Source organism: Sphaerodactylus townsendi, linkage group LG07 (genome assembly GCF_021028975.2).
Source record: "Sphaerodactylus townsendi isolate TG3544 linkage group LG07, MPM_Stown_v2.3, whole genome shotgun sequence".
NCBI lineage: Eukaryota > Metazoa > Chordata > Lepidosauria > Squamata > Sphaerodactylidae > Sphaerodactylus > Sphaerodactylus townsendi.
In genome coordinates this window covers 82,423,654-82,441,644 of record NC_059431.1, presented here as the reverse complement: position 1 = coordinate 82,441,644, position 17,991 = coordinate 82,423,654, and the positions used below count along the sequence as shown (strand labels likewise).

Sequence of the window (17,991 nt, the reverse complement as noted above, 5' to 3'; positions counted from 1 at the left end):
CCCCCCCCCCCCCACCCCCCCCCCCCCCCACCCCCCCCCCCCCCCACCCCCCCCCCCCCCCACCCCCCCCCCCCCCCACCCCCCCCCCCCCCCACCCCCCCCCCCCCCCACCCCCCCCCCCCCCCACCCCCCCCCCCCCCCACCCCCCCCCCCCCCCACCCCCCCCCCCCCCCACCCCCCCCCCCCCCCACCCCCCCCCCCCCCCACCCCCCCCCCCCCCCACCCCCCCCCCCCCCCACCCCCCCCCCCCCCCACCCCCCCCCCCCCCCACCCCCCCCCCCCCCCACCCCCCCCCCCCCCCACCCCCCCCCCCCCCCACCCCCCCCCCCCCCCACCCCCCCCCCCCCCCACCCCCCCCCCCCCCCACCCCCCCCCCCCCCCACCCCCCCCCCCCCCCACCCCCCCCCCCCCCCACCCCCCCCCCCCCCCACCCCCCCCCCCCCCCACCCCCCCCCCCCCCCACCCCCCCCCCCCCCCACCCCCCCCCCCCCCCACCCCCCCCCCCCCCCACCCCCCCCCCCCCCCACCCCCCCCCCCCCCCACCCCCCCCCCCCCCCACCCCCCCCCCCCCCCACCCCCCCCCCCCCCCACCCCCCCCCCCCCCCACCCCCCCCCCCCCCCACCCCCCCCCCCCCCCACCCCCCCCCCCCCCCACCCCCCCCCCCCCCCACCCCCCCCCCCCCCCACCCCCCCCCCCCCCCACCCCCCCCCCCCCCCACCCCCCCCCCCCCCCACCCCCCCCCCCCCCCACCCCCCCCCCCCCCCACCCCCCCCCCCCCCCACCCCCCCCCCCCCCCACCCCCCCCCCCCCCCACCCCCCCCCCCCCCCACCCCCCCCCCCCCCCACCCCCCCCCCCCCCCACCCCCCCCCCCCCCCACCCCCCCCCCCCCCCACCCCCCCCCCCCCCCACCCCCCCCCCCCCCCACCCCCCCCCCCCCCCACCCCCCCCCCCCCCCACCCCCCCCCCCCCCCACCCCCCCCCCCCCCCACCCCCCCCCCCCCCCACCCCCCCCCCCCCCCACCCCCCCCCCCCCCCACCCCCCCCCCCCCCCACCCCCCCCCCCCCCCACCCCCCCCCCCCCCCACCCCCCCCCCCCCCCACCCCCCCCCCCCCCCACCCCCCCCCCCCCCCACCCCCCCCCCCCCCCACCCCCCCCCCCCCCCACCCCCCCCCCCCCCCACCCCCCCCCCCCCCCACCCCCCCCCCCCCCCCCCCCCCCCCCCCCCCCCCCCCCCCCCCCCCCCCCCCCCCCCCCCCCCACCCCCACCCCCCCACACGCCCCCCCCCCCCCACCCCCCCCCCCCCCCCCACCCCACCCCCCCCCCCCACCCACCCCCCCCCCACCACCCCCCCCCCCCCCCCCCCCCACCCCCCCCCCCCCCCCCCCACCCCCACCCCCCCCCCCCCCCCCCCCCCCCCCACCGCGCCGCCGGGAAGACGCTTCCTCCCCAACAACAACCCTTTAAAGGGTTGTTGTTTAGGGCAGCCTGACGCCGCCCTGGGGGGAGGGAAGCACAGTCAGGTCGCCGCTGCTGCATTGCAGCAGCGGCGCCTATGCGAACGGCGGCCTGGGGGCGGTGTTTTTACCGCCCCCAGGCCGTCGTTAATGAGCCGTCGTTAATGAGCCGTGCGGAAACGGCCCTAGTTAAATCTCCCTTCTTCCCCCCAGGTGTTTTTGCATTGCTGCTGCTTCTCTTCTTGTTTTGGTTTGCTGTGTTAGAAGATTTCTGATTACGGTTTCCCACATTTGCATTCCCTCTTCCAGTATTTTCCCCCGTGTTTGCTGGTTTTATGGTGTTTCCGTGCAGATTTTTAATTAAGGCATGACAGAACAGTTCTAATATTTGAATTTTGTTCCCCAAACTCTTTTTTTTGTTTCCCTTCTTGCTGGTTGTGTGTTTGCTGGCTTTTGTTTTGTTTTCTGGCTGGTGTTGTTGGGAGCTGGGTGAGCCTGTGGGTCTGTGTGCCCACATTAGTTGATAGGGTTTTTGAAAAGGAGTTGTTTTTCTGCTGAGAAAGATTGAGTAGCATTGAAAGATTGAGTAGCATTGTTGTGGTAATCTGACTGGGTCCTCGATATGTGATCCACAGTTTTCCCAATTGTTAAATTTAATTAGAGGCTAGTGGTCAAGGGCTTGATAGGGTTTGTTAGAATTTCTCATTTAGTTCAGTGCTGTAGTGTTTCAGTGTCATACTTGATAGGATATTAGCAGATTCAAATAAGAGTGAAGATTCTGGGTTTGCAAATAGTTAAATAGTGTAAAAGTGATCTTTTTGGGTTCAGTCCCACCTTCACCACAAGAAAAGGTAGGCTGACTTAGACATTAGCTACATTAGCTACTTAGGCTTCAAAGTTTAAAGAGCACTTCTTGAAAAATGTGCTCCCTGCATTCACACCCAGAAATTTCCCAATGGCTATCTTCAAAGATATGCAGACATGCATAAGAGAATCTTAGCTGCTCAGAAAACTCCCATTGAAAAACATTGGGATCACAGTGAACAGATAAAATAGCTCCTTTTTAAAAAATAGGAAAACTATATATTGCTGGAATCAACAGGACCAGCTGAGTACAACTGTGTACTTTTGAGGCTGAAAAAGGTGCCCAGGATTGGAGCCTGGGACAATGTTCAGCAAATGGCAGCAGGGAGAATCCTGTCAGCAACACACAAAATGCCAGGCACAAGCTGAGGGTGAGAGCAAAACAGGTGGAAAAATAAGACATTTCCTGAGCTCTGCATTCCATACAGCCAGGCAGGAGACGTCTTGCAGGCAGCTTAGGGAGGAAAGGTCCACTCTGAAATGTTCTCCAAAAAAACCCACCTTGAGCTAAAATAAGGCATCCTGAAGACATCTTGGGGAAAAAATTATGCCTCCCCAGGAAGCCTTTTTTAGCATCCCCATAGCATCTTGTTTAGGTTGCATGGAACAGACCATGTTTTGGGTTGTTTTAGGAAGGAATATATAAACCAAGGAATATTTATTGATCAGCCGCAATCTTGAAATTATTGGTTTAAGTAAGAACCAAGTAGGCATGATTAAGTTTGAGCACAGCAGTGTATAATGGTAATAGAACAACAATCCCAGTTCATTATCTCACTCCCAAAGGACTTCTTTTAGCTTAACATTTTATTGCATGTACATAAGATCACTGTTTGGAGACACAACTTGTCCAAAACATTTTAGAACTCTCAATTTAATGATGCCCTCCAGAGAAACATGTCCTTAAAAAAAACCCTAGAAATACTATCTAGAGAACTCTTGGCAATACATACAGCATTTCCATCATGTCATGACAGCTACCTTGAACTGTCAATAGTGTCTGCCATTTAAAAAATTGCACTACATTTGAGACATTTTTTTAACAGGAATTCTCTTATGTGCACCATGTTAGTTTGAGATTTTTTTGCATGTTCTAATACAAAACAATATTGTTTTGTATTAATTGTGTGCATCTTAACAAGCTGAGCTTATATCTGTAATTAGGCTTCATTTCTCAGGTTTAGGAATATGGAAGTTTTGAGATTATACACAAGCTTTCATTCTACTGATTAAGAAAAGAAAGCTGTGCTTCTAGTATATGAAATGCAATGCTGATTACAAATACAGATGTTTAATTTGTTTAGAAAATTTGTATGGCAGCTCTCCAGATCTGCTTGAGGCAGTTTATTAATGTTTCAGGTAGCCCTTTGATTAATATAATTTTTGTTTTATTATTAAAAAAATGTTATTAAGCAAGTAGATAAACTGCATCCAACCTTGACCTATAATGCTAATCTAAGCAGTTGGATTCTGCTGATAAATGGTTGTAAAAGAAGGGGGGCTGTCAATTCCTCCCTCCCTCTATAGACCTCCAGTTAGACCTTTATGCCCCTCCCCAATTGTCAGGAGCAGGCAGTGAAATTCCATTCCAGTGACATAAATTTATTTTTAGTTAGAAATTATCGGGATCCAACTTCTACCCATTGTGTTTTCCTTCACTTTCTCTTCAAAGCAGAATAAAAGATGTGTGTAAAGAAGTTTCAAAAACCGCAGGTTTCTTGCATGTAAACGCAAAGTCATTTATCAAGAGGATAAAATGCTACATAATTAATAATCTAATCCCAAGGGATTGAAGTTTAAGCCAAAGTAGACCAATGTGTATAAAACAACCTAGTCTCACCTGTTCACTGAAAATTGTTTTGAATATCTTAGTAGTTTGCACACTTAAAAGAAAAGATCTGTACAGTTAAACAGAACAATTGGGAATTTTAGTTTCATCAAATATAGGGCTTATTTTGTGGTGCACTTTCAGTTTTAATTGAAAGGAGATACAAAAACCTGGGAAAAGAGAAGCCTCCACAAAGATTAGGATGGTTAGTTAGGGGGAGTTGTCTTAGGCCGTTTCCGCACGGGCAAAATATGACGCTGCCGCGAACGGAAAAAAAGAAGCTGCCTGAAATGAGAGCTGCTCGCACGAAGGGCGAGGTGGGCGTGAGAAGTCGCTACCGGCCGCTGGTAAAACGCTTAAACCGGGCGCTGAAGACGGCGTATTCAGAAAACGCTTAAAACCACTCTTTTTCCCCATGTGACGCGATCGACAAGACTGCGGCGTAACAGCCGCCACGGAGCTGCTCGCCATTAAATGGCGCTGGCCTGCACGGTTTCAAGAAGTGCGCAGGCGAACGTCAGCGAGACGCCTCGCGCGTAACCGCCACATTTTCTGCGGGCTGCTGATTCGCAGAAGCCCGGGCTCTTCGTCTGTGTGAACGCTTTTTTGGGATGCGCCGCACTTATGACGCTATCGCTGTCAGTTGCTTTTTTGGCCGTGCGGAAACGGCCTATGATTATATGGAAAAGCGGAAATTAAGCAAGCTAACTGGTAATTCACAAATGATTGTACACATTAACTAATGATTCAAACAATATAAAATCCATGTAAGGAACACATGGACTTTCAACAGATCTGTGTTAGGAACTGAGTTCCTAGCGTAGTAGGGTGGGGCCCTATTTAGATCAGGACTGAAACACACAGGAAAAGGATTCTTAAATTTTCTCTGCTACTATTTTTCCAACCTAAAACAATCTTGGAGCTATTTCTCATCCCCTCACTCACAAAAAAGTTGTGGGAAAATCTTGAACTCCCTCTTTCTAAATGCCATAGTCCCAATTCAAATTGGACCCCTAGATGCACGGGGACAGAGTTTCCAGCATGGAAATATCTGCTCTAAAGCCCTCATGGTACTTATACAGTAGTGGTAATCATTCCACTGGTTTTGCTACCACCCTGTTGCTATTTTCTGCCAGTTAGCTGGAGGAAAATGGTGGGTGGGAACAGCATTACATACCTCATGACATCAATTCCAGTGAAAATCCAGAAGTGGTGTTATAGCCACCCTACAGTACTCTTAAGTGACACAAAAGGTTCCACCCTCTGAAATCCCCCACTGTCTGTGGGTGTTAGGCTGGCAACTCTCCAGCCATATATCCAATGATGTACCTGGGGGGGGCATGAGGGTGGTTGAGACCCAGCCACCACTCACCTGGATCATGTGGAAGGCACGTTTGGCTGCTCACCCACCACCACTGCTCACCCACATGCCCAACTCACTTGCCAGGCCTGCCCCCCCGGTCATTGTTTTCCCATCAACCTCATTCCCTCACCCAATTCACCCATCCCATTTGCCACTTGCTCGTTCCTCCTCCCTCGCCCCCTCTGGTTGCCCACCCCATTCACCTGCCCTTTTTGCCATATGCCCACCCTGCTCCATCACTCATCCCGCTTGCTCACCTACCAGCCTGCCTCAATTTGGGGGGTAGTGTGCAATGGGGGGGGAAGCATGCAAACGCTGCTTGCCCCAGGTGCCAATTTCTACAGGTACACCAATGCATATATCCACCAGACTGACTTAATCATCCTTTAGTGTATAGCTAAGAGGAATTTCCTTCTTCAAGTATTATGTAATTACCTATGTATTTTCCTCACTTTTCAAAATTTTTCCAATTACATATTAGAATGTGTCAGAAACTGAATTCAAATGCAAATGCATCAATAGTATTTGTATTATGGTACAGCATATGGTACTTTGCCTATAGGTTCACATGCTTAGTGCAATTTAACTGAATGAAACAGAAGCTGGTAAGGGATGCGAGTGCATTTTAGGAAAGGAAATCTGCATGTGAAAGTTGTTTTTTGCATGCACAGTAAATTTAGATGCTAAGTGTACGTCTTGATAGGCAACTGCATCTGGTCACCGTGCTTATTGGAGACCAACTGAGCAGCCTGAAGGAACTTGGATGTGTCCTTTGGTGCAGATCTAGGGAGCTATTAGATGCATGGCTAGCTGCACATAACTATATCAGACCCTATAAATGCATCATTAACATTGTAGGGAGGAAGATATGCTTCCAAATAAATGTGTTCAGAACCATTGCTGAAATGTATTTATTACATCTTTATAACATCTTTCTATAACAGAGTGAAATATGTATTCAAAAAGACCAGCATTTTTGTTTTTCACTTTCTTCACAATGACAGATAGATTACAATGAATTATCTATTAAATAGCTGCATTACTTTGGAAAAAAGAACATGTGATATATGAAATGTATGAATAACTCCCTTAGACTTTTCACTGCCAAGCTTAGGATTTACCTGAAGTCCAAACAAACAAGTCAACACAAAAGGCAAGCTGGATGGATTTCTATATGTGGTTAAACAGAAACTATGGAGAAATTTTACTGTTACTGGAAACTTGGCTTTCAGGCCTATTGGCCAATAGTTTAAATGTTACCATCCTTTTAACTGCGTGATTTGTGATCTCTAAACTGATGTGGAAAGACCTTCAGGCCAGGGACAAAGAGAAGCTGCTTCTCACAGCAGACACATATTTTGAAGGTTAAGAAAAGAATTATGTGGATATTTGGGCTGTGCAGACTGAACAGTTTTGCAGTAGGAAAAAAACTATTAGAAGAATATGCTACGATGAATGAAAAAGGAATGTTTATGATAATGCAATTGCTAAGTTGTAGTTAATATTTAAAACAGTAGTACTCCTCAGGTTGCCTCATTGATAGGTTAGCTATAAATATTAAGGTTAGTTGCTCAAAAACCAAGCTGATTGCCCCTAAATTACTGACTGTGAAGAGATCAAATATAATCAGCATATTGGCTTGCCATGCTGAGAAAAATTGGAAAATGATAGTAAATAAAGAGGAGCACTGTGGAGAAGATTTTCATTTTTTTCAACTGAGTACTTTTCCATCTCTTTTCCAGCTTAGTTTATTGTAGACACAAAACTATTTTAAGATATCCCAACTGCACAGGGTTCTTTCTAGTAATCACTTCACTTAGTTTTTGTGCCAGTGACAGGATCTACAGAGTGCATTGATGGCCTGATTCTAGTCACAAAGAAATGTGAGTCCTATGAAAACAGTATCCAGGCAAACATGCTTTAGATAGCCACATTAACAGTAGCTGCACAAAAATATATACAAAATATGTACAAAAATATATTAGCCACTATGGCTGCACAAAAATATATACAAGCAATATTTTTGTCTGAACTGCTTGCTGTCACACTACAAGAAAACCATTAAAAATCCACTTCAACCTCTGTGGTAGTATAGATGCATCAACTTGTAGCAGATATAGCTGTCCTGTATTCCAAAGTGAAACCTTCAACCAGAACATTAAGTTTGATCCTACAGGATGTTTCAGTGAATGGTGGTATTTTCAAAAAACCTCATGCCATTGGAATAGCCCTTTGTGCCAGCAGAAAACATCTTGGCTGAGGAAAATGTTCCTATTTGTCGAAAAGTACCATAGAATGCAACTTGTTATCTAGCCAAGGTTCTTCAAATGTAAGGCACCACCAGTAATCAAATTGATCTAAGCAACCTAAGATCTGCTTTACTCTCAAGGCTTGATTACTATAGCATGCTCTACATGGGGCAGCCCTCAAAGATTTGTTTATTTATTCAGTAAAATATTTTAGCTTTTTTTTCTCATGGTTTAAAACATCTAACTTCAGCTGGTCTGAAATGCAGCACCCCATTTGTGACATGGGGTGGTCTGCTGGTAGTATGTTGCTCCATTTTGAGATCTCTTTACTGATTGCCTATTTGTTCCCAAGTTCCATGCAAGGTGCTCATGCTTGTGTTTAAGCACTTTAAAATCTCAAACCTACATATTGAAAAGACCACTACCTCTATGCATCCATATAATAGCTGTGCTTGTCCCATCACTGTCTTCCATTCATTCCCCCTTTGATCCGAGCATATTCATCTGTTGCCCAAATATGTAATTCTTCCACAGATCAGCCTTCTGGACATGAAAAGGTTTCCCAGAGGCTATGGAAGCATATTGTTTAAGGAAGTCTTTTGAGACTGGCTTAGGCTCATTCCGCACATGCAGACTAATGCACTTTCAAACTGCTTTCAATGCTCTTTGAAGCTGTGCGGAATAGCGAAATCCACTTGCAAACAGTTGTGAAAGTGTTTTGAAAATGCATTATTTTGCGTGTGCGGAAGGGGCCTTTGCCTTGATATTTGGGTACATCAAGTGTTTTTCTATATTACTACCAGGAGCAGTTTAAAGTGTTGACCTGGCACTTTTAACCTGGATAAGGTATGTTTCTGTTTTAATAAATCTATTGTTTTATTTTTATATTATTAGCCACCTTGGGTTCCAGACATATTGAGAAAAAGAGGAGCTTTAAAAACATTGCCAACTCCTTTCTTTTAAGTGTGCAGTATTTCTCTGGAGAGACAAGATACTTCTTTGGGTTATTTCTCCAAAGAAAGATTCTTCACAATGGAATGGAGTCATAGGACTCAACCCAAGTCCTTGAGAAAACTATTCATTGAATAATGTTGTAAATTACTCCTTAGAAACAGATATAAAGAATGCATATAAAAACACATTAAATTCTTAGTAATAAAGTGGAAAATTATTGTTTTCTGTCTTCATTGCCTACATACTTATTAAGTATTCTATTGCTTGAATAGAAAGTTGTACACCAAACACAGCACTTTGTATTTAATTTATTCACAATATTGGTACACTGCTTTTACCAAGTTCATGGGCAACCATTTATGTAGATAAACACATTTTTAAAAATATAAATCTACTCAAAATACAAATCTACTGATACTTACATTCTATGCATAAATTATTACCTTTTTGCCAGTCTTTCAAGGTACAATGCAACATAGGCCTTTCCGCACTGCGGAAAGGGCGCTTCCCCACCGGCAGGAATTCTGCCGGTGGAGGGGTGGGGGTTGGCGCAAGAGAGGCGGCTCCACACAGAGTTGCTGCTCTTCTTCCTTCACCACTCAAGCCGCCGCTTCACAGCCGCTCTGCTGGCCGCCTATTTCGACGCTGCCCTCCGACCTCCAGGGGTCGGAGGACAGCGAGGGAGGGTCTTAGGAGGCCAGCAGGGCAACAGAGGCGACAAGGTGAGTGGGAGAGGGACGGGGGAAACAGCGTGTTCCCGGCAGTGCCGTTCACACCGCACTGCCGGGAATGCGCTGTTTTGGGAGGTTTTTGGAGGTGGCCTGACGCCACCCTGGGGGTGGGGGAGGGGAGCCAGGTCGGTGCTGCTGCGTTTTGGCAGCACCACCTGTGCGAACGGCTCCCTGGGGACGGCGTTTTTGCCATCCCCAGGGCGCCGTTTATGGCCCGTGCGGAAAGGGCCTAAGTCTGCAGAAATATTAACTATGTATCAAAAATTCTGTCTATAGGGATGAAGATTAAGGAACCCACCCTCACTCATTCCCACCACATGCTGTATAATCAGAACTTTTAGTATTGCATACTCATGACATGAGTTTATAAATTGGCTTTTACATCAGAGAACACCATTAAATTTACCTGCATTTGATATCTCCTATCTAAGGAAGCATTAATAGCTTGGTTAGATTTTCATAAATAGCAGAAGGACAAATAACAATACTTACGGAAATGTATAATGTTTCAAACAATTCAAAATTTCTAGAGGAGAAACAAAGAACTATCAGAATTATTTCAGTGCAATTCTGGCCAAATTTAGAATTATCATGCGAGGTTGTTCAGTATCTTAACTATTTTAGAAATACAAACCTTAAACTGAAAGATATTGATTGTTAAGATAAGCCCTTTAGTAGAAGCATATTTTGAACCCAAGGCATAATGGTAGTTAGTGAATAATGTTAGTTCAGATGTGTTTTATAGATTATATATAGTAGAATACAATACTTATAATTCCTCCATGACCTAGATGCAGTTCCAAAATGCAGTGTAGTCTAACTCATGCCCTCCCTGTACCCTGAGGACTAATTGAATCACAACAGCAAGGAATCAATGATGCTTAAATAAAATGCCCAATAAAGGACGCTGAGTAAGGAAAATTATGACCACTGCTAACATTTGGAGAAGGCTGAGAGAATTGGTGATTAGTATAAATAGCATGACAATTCAGGACATAAATTGTTCAAGCATTTATTCTTTGAGCAACAGGAATAAGTGATATAGGAAATTATATATAACTTTCTATTCTGTATCATACAAATCACTTAATAATTTTCCTTGACCATTGACCATAACAATATTAATAGTGTGATCCTATGCAAAATTACTCTCATCATGCAAAATTACTCTGCTTAGAGTAGAAAATAACCCAAGTCATTAAAGTTAGCTGGTAAAATAGCCAAGTCATAGGCAAGTTCATGTTATAAGTCTAAAGCATTTTTACGGATATTATAAATGATAAGAGACAACTGCCTTAGTACAACCTGATGATTTGGCTCCAACAAAGAAGCATATCCCAGAAGGAACAGAAATTATAAGAATGGCCAAAGCTTGGTTGCTCATTTGCTGAACTGATATATCACTTTTTTGCCAAGATGATTTACAATTTAAAATATTTAAGCAAAAAATAAATAGAAGATATCAAAGCCAAGTGATAAAACTGTAGAATTCTCCCTGGACAGTGAAGATCTATAGAACAGACAGTATGGACTCCCAGGGCTTGCAATAACGTCAAACTTAAATGATGATCTAACTTCATGATAACGGGCAGATCAACATGTAAACAAACCAGCTCTTAACTGAATGTTCTATCTTTACTTAATCTGTTTAATAAACAGAAGTAATGGCAGAAACATCAATCCCCTTTGCTGCTGAATTTTAGTTTGATGATAAAAACTGGTCTGTTCTTCACAGTGCATGTACACACACACATATACACACACAGAAAACATCCAGGGGACATCTTAAAAAGAGGCAACTACTACTTTTTACTCTGCACAACCAAAATAAGACTTCTGAGGGACATCTCAAAAAGAGGTGGCTGCTGATTATGCCCCAGATTGCAATGGTATCAGAGAGGGAAAGAGACTTTTCCCCACCCAGCAGTTTCACTCTGTTATCAGTTTCCCCCTTGCTGTCACCCAACATTTTGTAGGCTCATGAAGGAATTTTCCCTGCTGCTATTAGTTGAAGTTTGCCCCAGGACATTAGGTGACCCAGCATTTTGCACTGGGTCACAATTCACCATTTAGAAAATGCCTGTCTGAAGAAAAGTAATCAAACAGACCATTTACAGCATTCTATGTTTATTGATGCTGTGTTTATTGATGCTGTTGCTTGATGTTATAACTACTGATGTTTGTTATTATGCAGTTGTTGTTCAACACCCTGAGCCCTTCCAGGGAGGGAAGCTTATAAATCTAATAATACAATACAATATGCACACACAGTGAATGAGAAATGTTGCTGTTACTATTTTAGCTTTTCTCAGAGAAGTCAAATCCAAAAATATCACAGCAGGGAATTACTGGCTCTTTGGAATACTCTATTTTGAATGAGAAAATTAAAAATATCATTCATAAATATTGGCCTATGATTGGTCAAACCCAGATGTCAATACTCCCCTCTATCAGGTTTAAGAAAAAAATAAGAGCATAGAACAGATAATTACATAATAACAGCAGACCATAGAAAACTCACTCGGGCAACTCCTGTGCTTAAAGGGCACTACAATTGTGGTGGCTGCATATCCTGTAAGCAGGGGCGTACCTAGGCAAACTGGCACCCGGGGACAAAACCTGAGTTTGGCGCCCCCCCCTCAGCCCGGCGTATGGGCAGCCACCCTCCCCCACCATGATCAAACAATATTTTTTGTACTAGCTTACAAAACACCTCCCACTCCCATCAAAACATACATGGCTCTCTCCCCACCAACTCTTTTCCTAATTTCCTAATCACAACAACCCTATGAGATAGGTTGTTAGCCTGAGAAACAACTCCAAGCCAGTGCAAGTGGGTATTAAGCATGTAAATCTCTCACAAATCACGCCCAGCAAAACATTTACCAAACAAATGTCAGCATCATCTCTCACAAAACACCTCCAGTGGAATCCATCCCCAAACAGCATCATTTTCAATGGTGTTTAAACTAGGGAGCTCAGATCCTTCTTTTAAATCTACCTTAAAGGGAGAATCTGGGGTCCCCAGTTAAAACAAAATTGGCTGGTTCCTTTCAGGAGACTCACACCAGCAGCTACAGGAAATGCCCCCACCCAGAGCAAGATCCCTACCACAGTGCCTCCTGTTGAAACCTCTACCACAGAGCCATCTGGGCATAACAGAAAGCCCCATTGAAGTCTATGGTGGGAAAAGTAATTTTTCCCACCACAGAACTTGCTAAAGAGCCTGGCAGATTCTGGGGAACGTCTGAGTGTGTAAGCACTGGCTGCACATTTTTGAAGATAGAAAGCCTGGAGACTTTCAAGGTGGTCTCCAAAAGGCCTTTGAGTAATAGCATCCAAGCGGGTGAGATTTGCTTCTGGGTACCGAGTGAGATTTGCTTGAGCACCGGGGAGTATTGAAGAGAAGAGTTCTGAGAGAACTCAGCCTCCACAGGCTTTCATGTGCAGGAGCTGGGAAACAAAATAAACCTTTTGGGGGCCCATAGCAAATTGAACCACCAGAAGCAAAGGTCTCTAAACCTGGATGCTATTACCAAGAGGCCCTCCTGGAGCCACCCTGAAAGTCTGGTGCCTCTATCTTCAAAAATATGCAGCCTGCCTACACACTCAGAAATTCCCCATTGGCTACAATGGAGCAAAGTCACTGCAAAACAAAGAATCTTGGGCAAATTTCTTGGGGTGCCTGGAAGGGATGTATTTTTAAAGCTAGTGACACCAAATTTTCAGGGTATCATCTGTTAACTATTATTATGATGACACCCAAGTTTGGTGAAGTTATGTTCAGGGGGACCAAAGTTATGGTCCCTCAAATGGGTAGCCCCCATCTCAGGTTAGCTTCCATTGAAAACAATGGGGATGGGGCACCCCCTTTGGGGGTCCATAACTTTGCTTCCCCTGAACCAAACATCACCAAATTTGGGTGGTATCATCAAGACAGTCTCTGAATGGTTCCCTGAAATCATGGTGCCACTAGCCTTAAAAATGCGCTCCCTGCAGGCCGAAAAGCACCAAAAATACCCCCCAAAAAACCCAAATACCTTGCATTTGCATTTGTTCGTATTTGGGCAGGACATAATCGGACAATTTTTGTCCGAATGTGCCCAAATTTGCCCAGATTCCAGCCGAATCTGCTATTTGTTTCATCTGAGTCTCCAACCCTCAAAAGTGGTGCTGTTTCAGGGTGGGGGAGAATGTGAAAAACGTGAAAAAACACTTAAAAATTTAAAAAACACACAAACGACCCTGAAATGTTGGTGCCCCCCCACGTGACCAAATGGGGGGCGCCCGGGGACATAGGGTACCCCCTGTCCCTAGGCAGGAATGCCACTGCCTGTAAGATGACATGGTAGGGCAAACAAATTAAAACTGAAGCACTTAGTTGGTCCAAGACAGTTTCTTTCTTCTCCAATTGTAAGACCGTGGATGTTGTTGTAATCTCTTCTACATGGGTCAAACCACAAAAAGGATACACATCTGAATCCACAAACACATTTCAAGGATCTGCAGTAAGACCAAAGATGCACCATTAGTTGAATGTTTCCTGGAGAAGACCCATCCACCCAATTCTTTCAAGTTTACTGTATTGAATATTGAGATTGCTCTGTTGACAAACAGCGCTTCTTTAGACCACTCAAGTCAAGATATGTTTACACCTTTAAAACTATTCAACCTCTTGGACTTAATCAGCATTTGGATTTGTCAGCATTTGTGTGAAATTCAGGTATTAGTAATTAAGATACTATAAGCATGTAGAAAAGCTTACTGCCTTCCTTTGAGGACAGGTACAAAGCTTCAGAGGGGAAAGGATGTACCACAGACCCAGCATTATGTCTATTTTGTAAATATTTTATTTGGGGTGTTGTGTGGTTTCTGGGCTGTGTGGCCATGCTCTAGTAGCATTTTCTCCTGATGCTTCGCCTGCATCTGTGGCTGGCATTTTATTTGCTTGACCTTTTGTATATAGGAAAGCCAGATGCAAACCTTTGCACAAATTGGAATGTGAACATGGAAAATATTGCTTAAGATAAGGATTTATGTAAGTTTCAGCTCTTATGTATAATAATATTTACAGTTTGGAGGTGTAACATAATTATGAGGATTCTCTGTTCTTTGTTTACAGGTGGGGTTAGAAAAAGTGGATATGAAATTAAACCTAAAACTGCTGATTTAATTGTTCTGTTCATAGATTGACTTTATATGTATATTTTCAATGGTCTATGATACCTGCATATAATTTGTGAAATAAGAGATTGTAAACATTTGATTATTTTTAACAAATTTATTTTTATATTGTATATGCTTGATGGGAGAATCTAATCTGTGAATGAAACATACATTTATTATAGAGTGATTTGTTTGGAATCTTAGGATATTGGTCTACTCAGACCCAAAACTAAGTTGGTGCAGTGTAGTTTGTATTATCTTTAGGTGCACCTGTCCTCAATTGATTGCTTCTTTACCCAGCAGTTTGGTTTGGTGAGGCTTAAAAGGATATTATTTATTGTAATATAGTTTTCAGGGGTTTAAATTCTTGTTTCAAAATTTGTGACAAGTTGATTTTCAAAAAAGAGGTTTTTTTTTCTTTTACTCACTGAGATACCCCCGGAAACCAAATTGACAGAAGGAATGTTTCCTCTTATAACCAGGCAAACAGCAAGAACTCAGGAGGGATACATCAGGTTGTATCATAAAGTTGACATATCTTTTCACTGTTCAGTACTCCTTAGAAATTATTGCTGTCTCACTTTGCACCTGTGCTTTTGGTGCCCCCCGCCCCCATAGTAGCTGTTTAAATCACTGCTTTCAGTTATTTGTTTACCGGGGGGGTTAGGATCTCAAGAAACATGATTGATTGTGTGTGTGTGTGTGTGTGTGTGTGTGTGTGTTTCAATAGTACTCTGAACAAAGAATATTTCTTCATTTGTCATGTGGATTTGATTGCATTTGTATATTTTTTTATCAGAATGTTGCAAAGATGGTCTGAACCACCTGGATTGCTTTACTAAATTATTTCTAGCATAGTTCATTTTTACTTCCGCTATAACTTCAGTAGTGTGGGCTAATCTCTAGGGAATTGATGTATAGCATGAAAGTTCATTATTATTTTGAAAGCAGTTATCAAGCTTGACCCTGCCTTCAGGCTTACAATTTTTAAAAGGCAGTATATGAGAGAGGAGGAAATTGCAATGGGGAAAAAAATGGAGGAGGGCAGCAATCTAGGTAAGACAGAATAAAAAGGTGAGTCTCAAGGATACATTTAAACAAGTATGTTGAGAGAGCAAACAATTTCATCAAGGGGCAGAGAGTTCCAGCAGAAGGGAATCTGCAATAGAAAAGTGGTGAGGAATGGAAAAGTAATTCAGAGTTTCAGAAGGAAGAGTACAAAGACACAGCATGGAGAAAAAATAGAAAACTGAAATAAGGAAGTGCAAGTTATATCTACAGAAAATGTAGCCTGGGGAAGGCTCTCAAATTGCCACCCCCAGCCCCAGCCCCAGCCCCAGCCCCAGCATCTGACACCTATCTTTTACATAACTGCACCATAATATCTGCTGCACCTTCTTTGTACCTTACAAATGCACCTTACAAATGCACCTTACAAATTAAATGCATTATAGTAACATCTGCCTGGACAATGGCCTAATCAGTACTACAACCATTAATTAAAGGACCCTAGTCCTTAAAAGTTCATTTTAAAAACACATTATAAAATTACAATCTTTTTAAGTTAAAAAGCACAATCTGACACACTACAAAGTGTAAAACAAGAACTGATAAACAAAAGCTTTCTTGAAAAAAGAACTGATAATTTATAACAGATTAATGAATGCAGAGGCAAACACATTGCCGCCTTTGTAAGGGTGAGTGCACCACCACCTGTTAAAAGGTGAGGGCAACCATCAGCTCTCTCAAGGAAGTCTTCACTGTCTCCAGAACCCAGTCTGCCACCCCCACCCCCACCCCCACCCCCACCCTTAGTATATTCAAGCAACCAGGAGGAGTACTCAAAATTGATACAGATGCAAGAGATTTTATCTGCAAAGTGCTGAACAAATTGGTCATAGCAGGCCACCAATAGGTTGCCAACTCCAGCATGGAAATTCCTGGAGATTTGGAAGTGGAATTTAGAGAGCCAGTTCTTTCAGGGAAACTCATCTCTGCGGTCTAGAAATAAGTTGCAATTCTGGGAGAACTTGAAGCAACCCCTCCCCCAAAGTTGGCAACTTTACAGTCCACTTCTTGCCACAGACAAGATCTCAGTAAGTCCCTGACAACCCAGGAGAGGTAGGAATCTTAGTGGGAAGAAAGGCAGTAGCTAGGGGGGGAAAGGTAAAAATGTTGTGGATGTGGGGATACAAGGGGCTGAGGAGAAAGGTAGGAACCTTGTCAATGAGGGGAAAGGGAAGGGCTGGGGGGAAGGAAGAGGACTGGGGAGCAATTTCAGTAAGCATGCACTGAACCTTGGTAAGTACTGCTGCAATATTCCAGAGATTCTGGTTTTCTGTTTATGCTTCGAGCTGTTAAGGTCCGTATATTTTACACTTTATATTATTAAGCCTCATATTAGCTTTATATTAGCTTGGTAAGTAATCTTATTGTAATGTATATTTCAAATGAGATCCAGAAAAGTCCTTTAGAAGCCACATTCTCAGACCTGACAGCTATGCAAATTGGTCTGGAGGAGCAGTGTTTCTACCCATTAAGAATACAGTTCTTTGCTGAGGAAGACAGGAGCATGTCTCCCTGTGAAACAGGGATTAGATTTATCCAGAACACCTGTCTTATGAACTGTTTTGCATACTGCCTGATGTTATTGCAGATTCTTTATTTCTATTACATGCAGTCTTTTTGATGCTTATGAAAGGGTTTACATACAGTCTGATATTTATGTGATTCTTTATTATTATATTGTGCAGTCTTTTTGATGCAGAATTAGGAATTTTTGTCCTTTTGTAGTTTTGGCTGTTAGTTGACATTTTCAGAGCTATGTCACGGGACACATGTTCCTCATACCTTTGAAGCTAGCCATAGATGCAGGCAAAACAGGTGCAAAAACTACCAGACCACGACCCCACAGCTGGTAACACCCACAACAGCCAATCCTAAGCTTAGGCAGTTTAGAATTGTTCTCAGATTCGTTCAGTGTGGCTTACTCACAGGAAAGTATTCTTAGGCTAGCACTGTAAGAAGAGTGCAATTCTCTCAATCAATGAGTATACTGGGAAAATGTCAAGGATCTGGAAGAGAACATATAAAAATGTGGTGGTTGATTGAGGAAACAGGTTTCTGGATTGTATCTCTTGGCTATTTAAAGAGACCTTTTTTTATAGGAAGCCTCACATGGCACTGTCCAGGACTTTATGGTTTCATTCCCCAGAATGATTAACTTACAGTGCAGTCTAAGCCCACTGACTTTAATTGACTTAGACTGGAGTAACTCTATTCTGCATTGCACTGTTAGTGTGAAAAGACAGGTAGTCCAGACAATTATTCAAACAAGGGCATATAACCAAGTAACTAATACCACTAACATTTCAAAAT

General features: G+C 44.6%; 1 protein-coding gene across 35 annotated transcripts in view; it reads left to right on the top strand.

Annotated features, from left to right (window-relative positions):
* The window catches only part of PTPRD (protein tyrosine phosphatase receptor type D), a 1,487,793-nt gene that overhangs the window by 561,609 nt on the left and 908,193 nt on the right, over nucleotides 1-17,991 (top strand). The gene's annotated exons all lie outside the window — the stretch shown is intronic.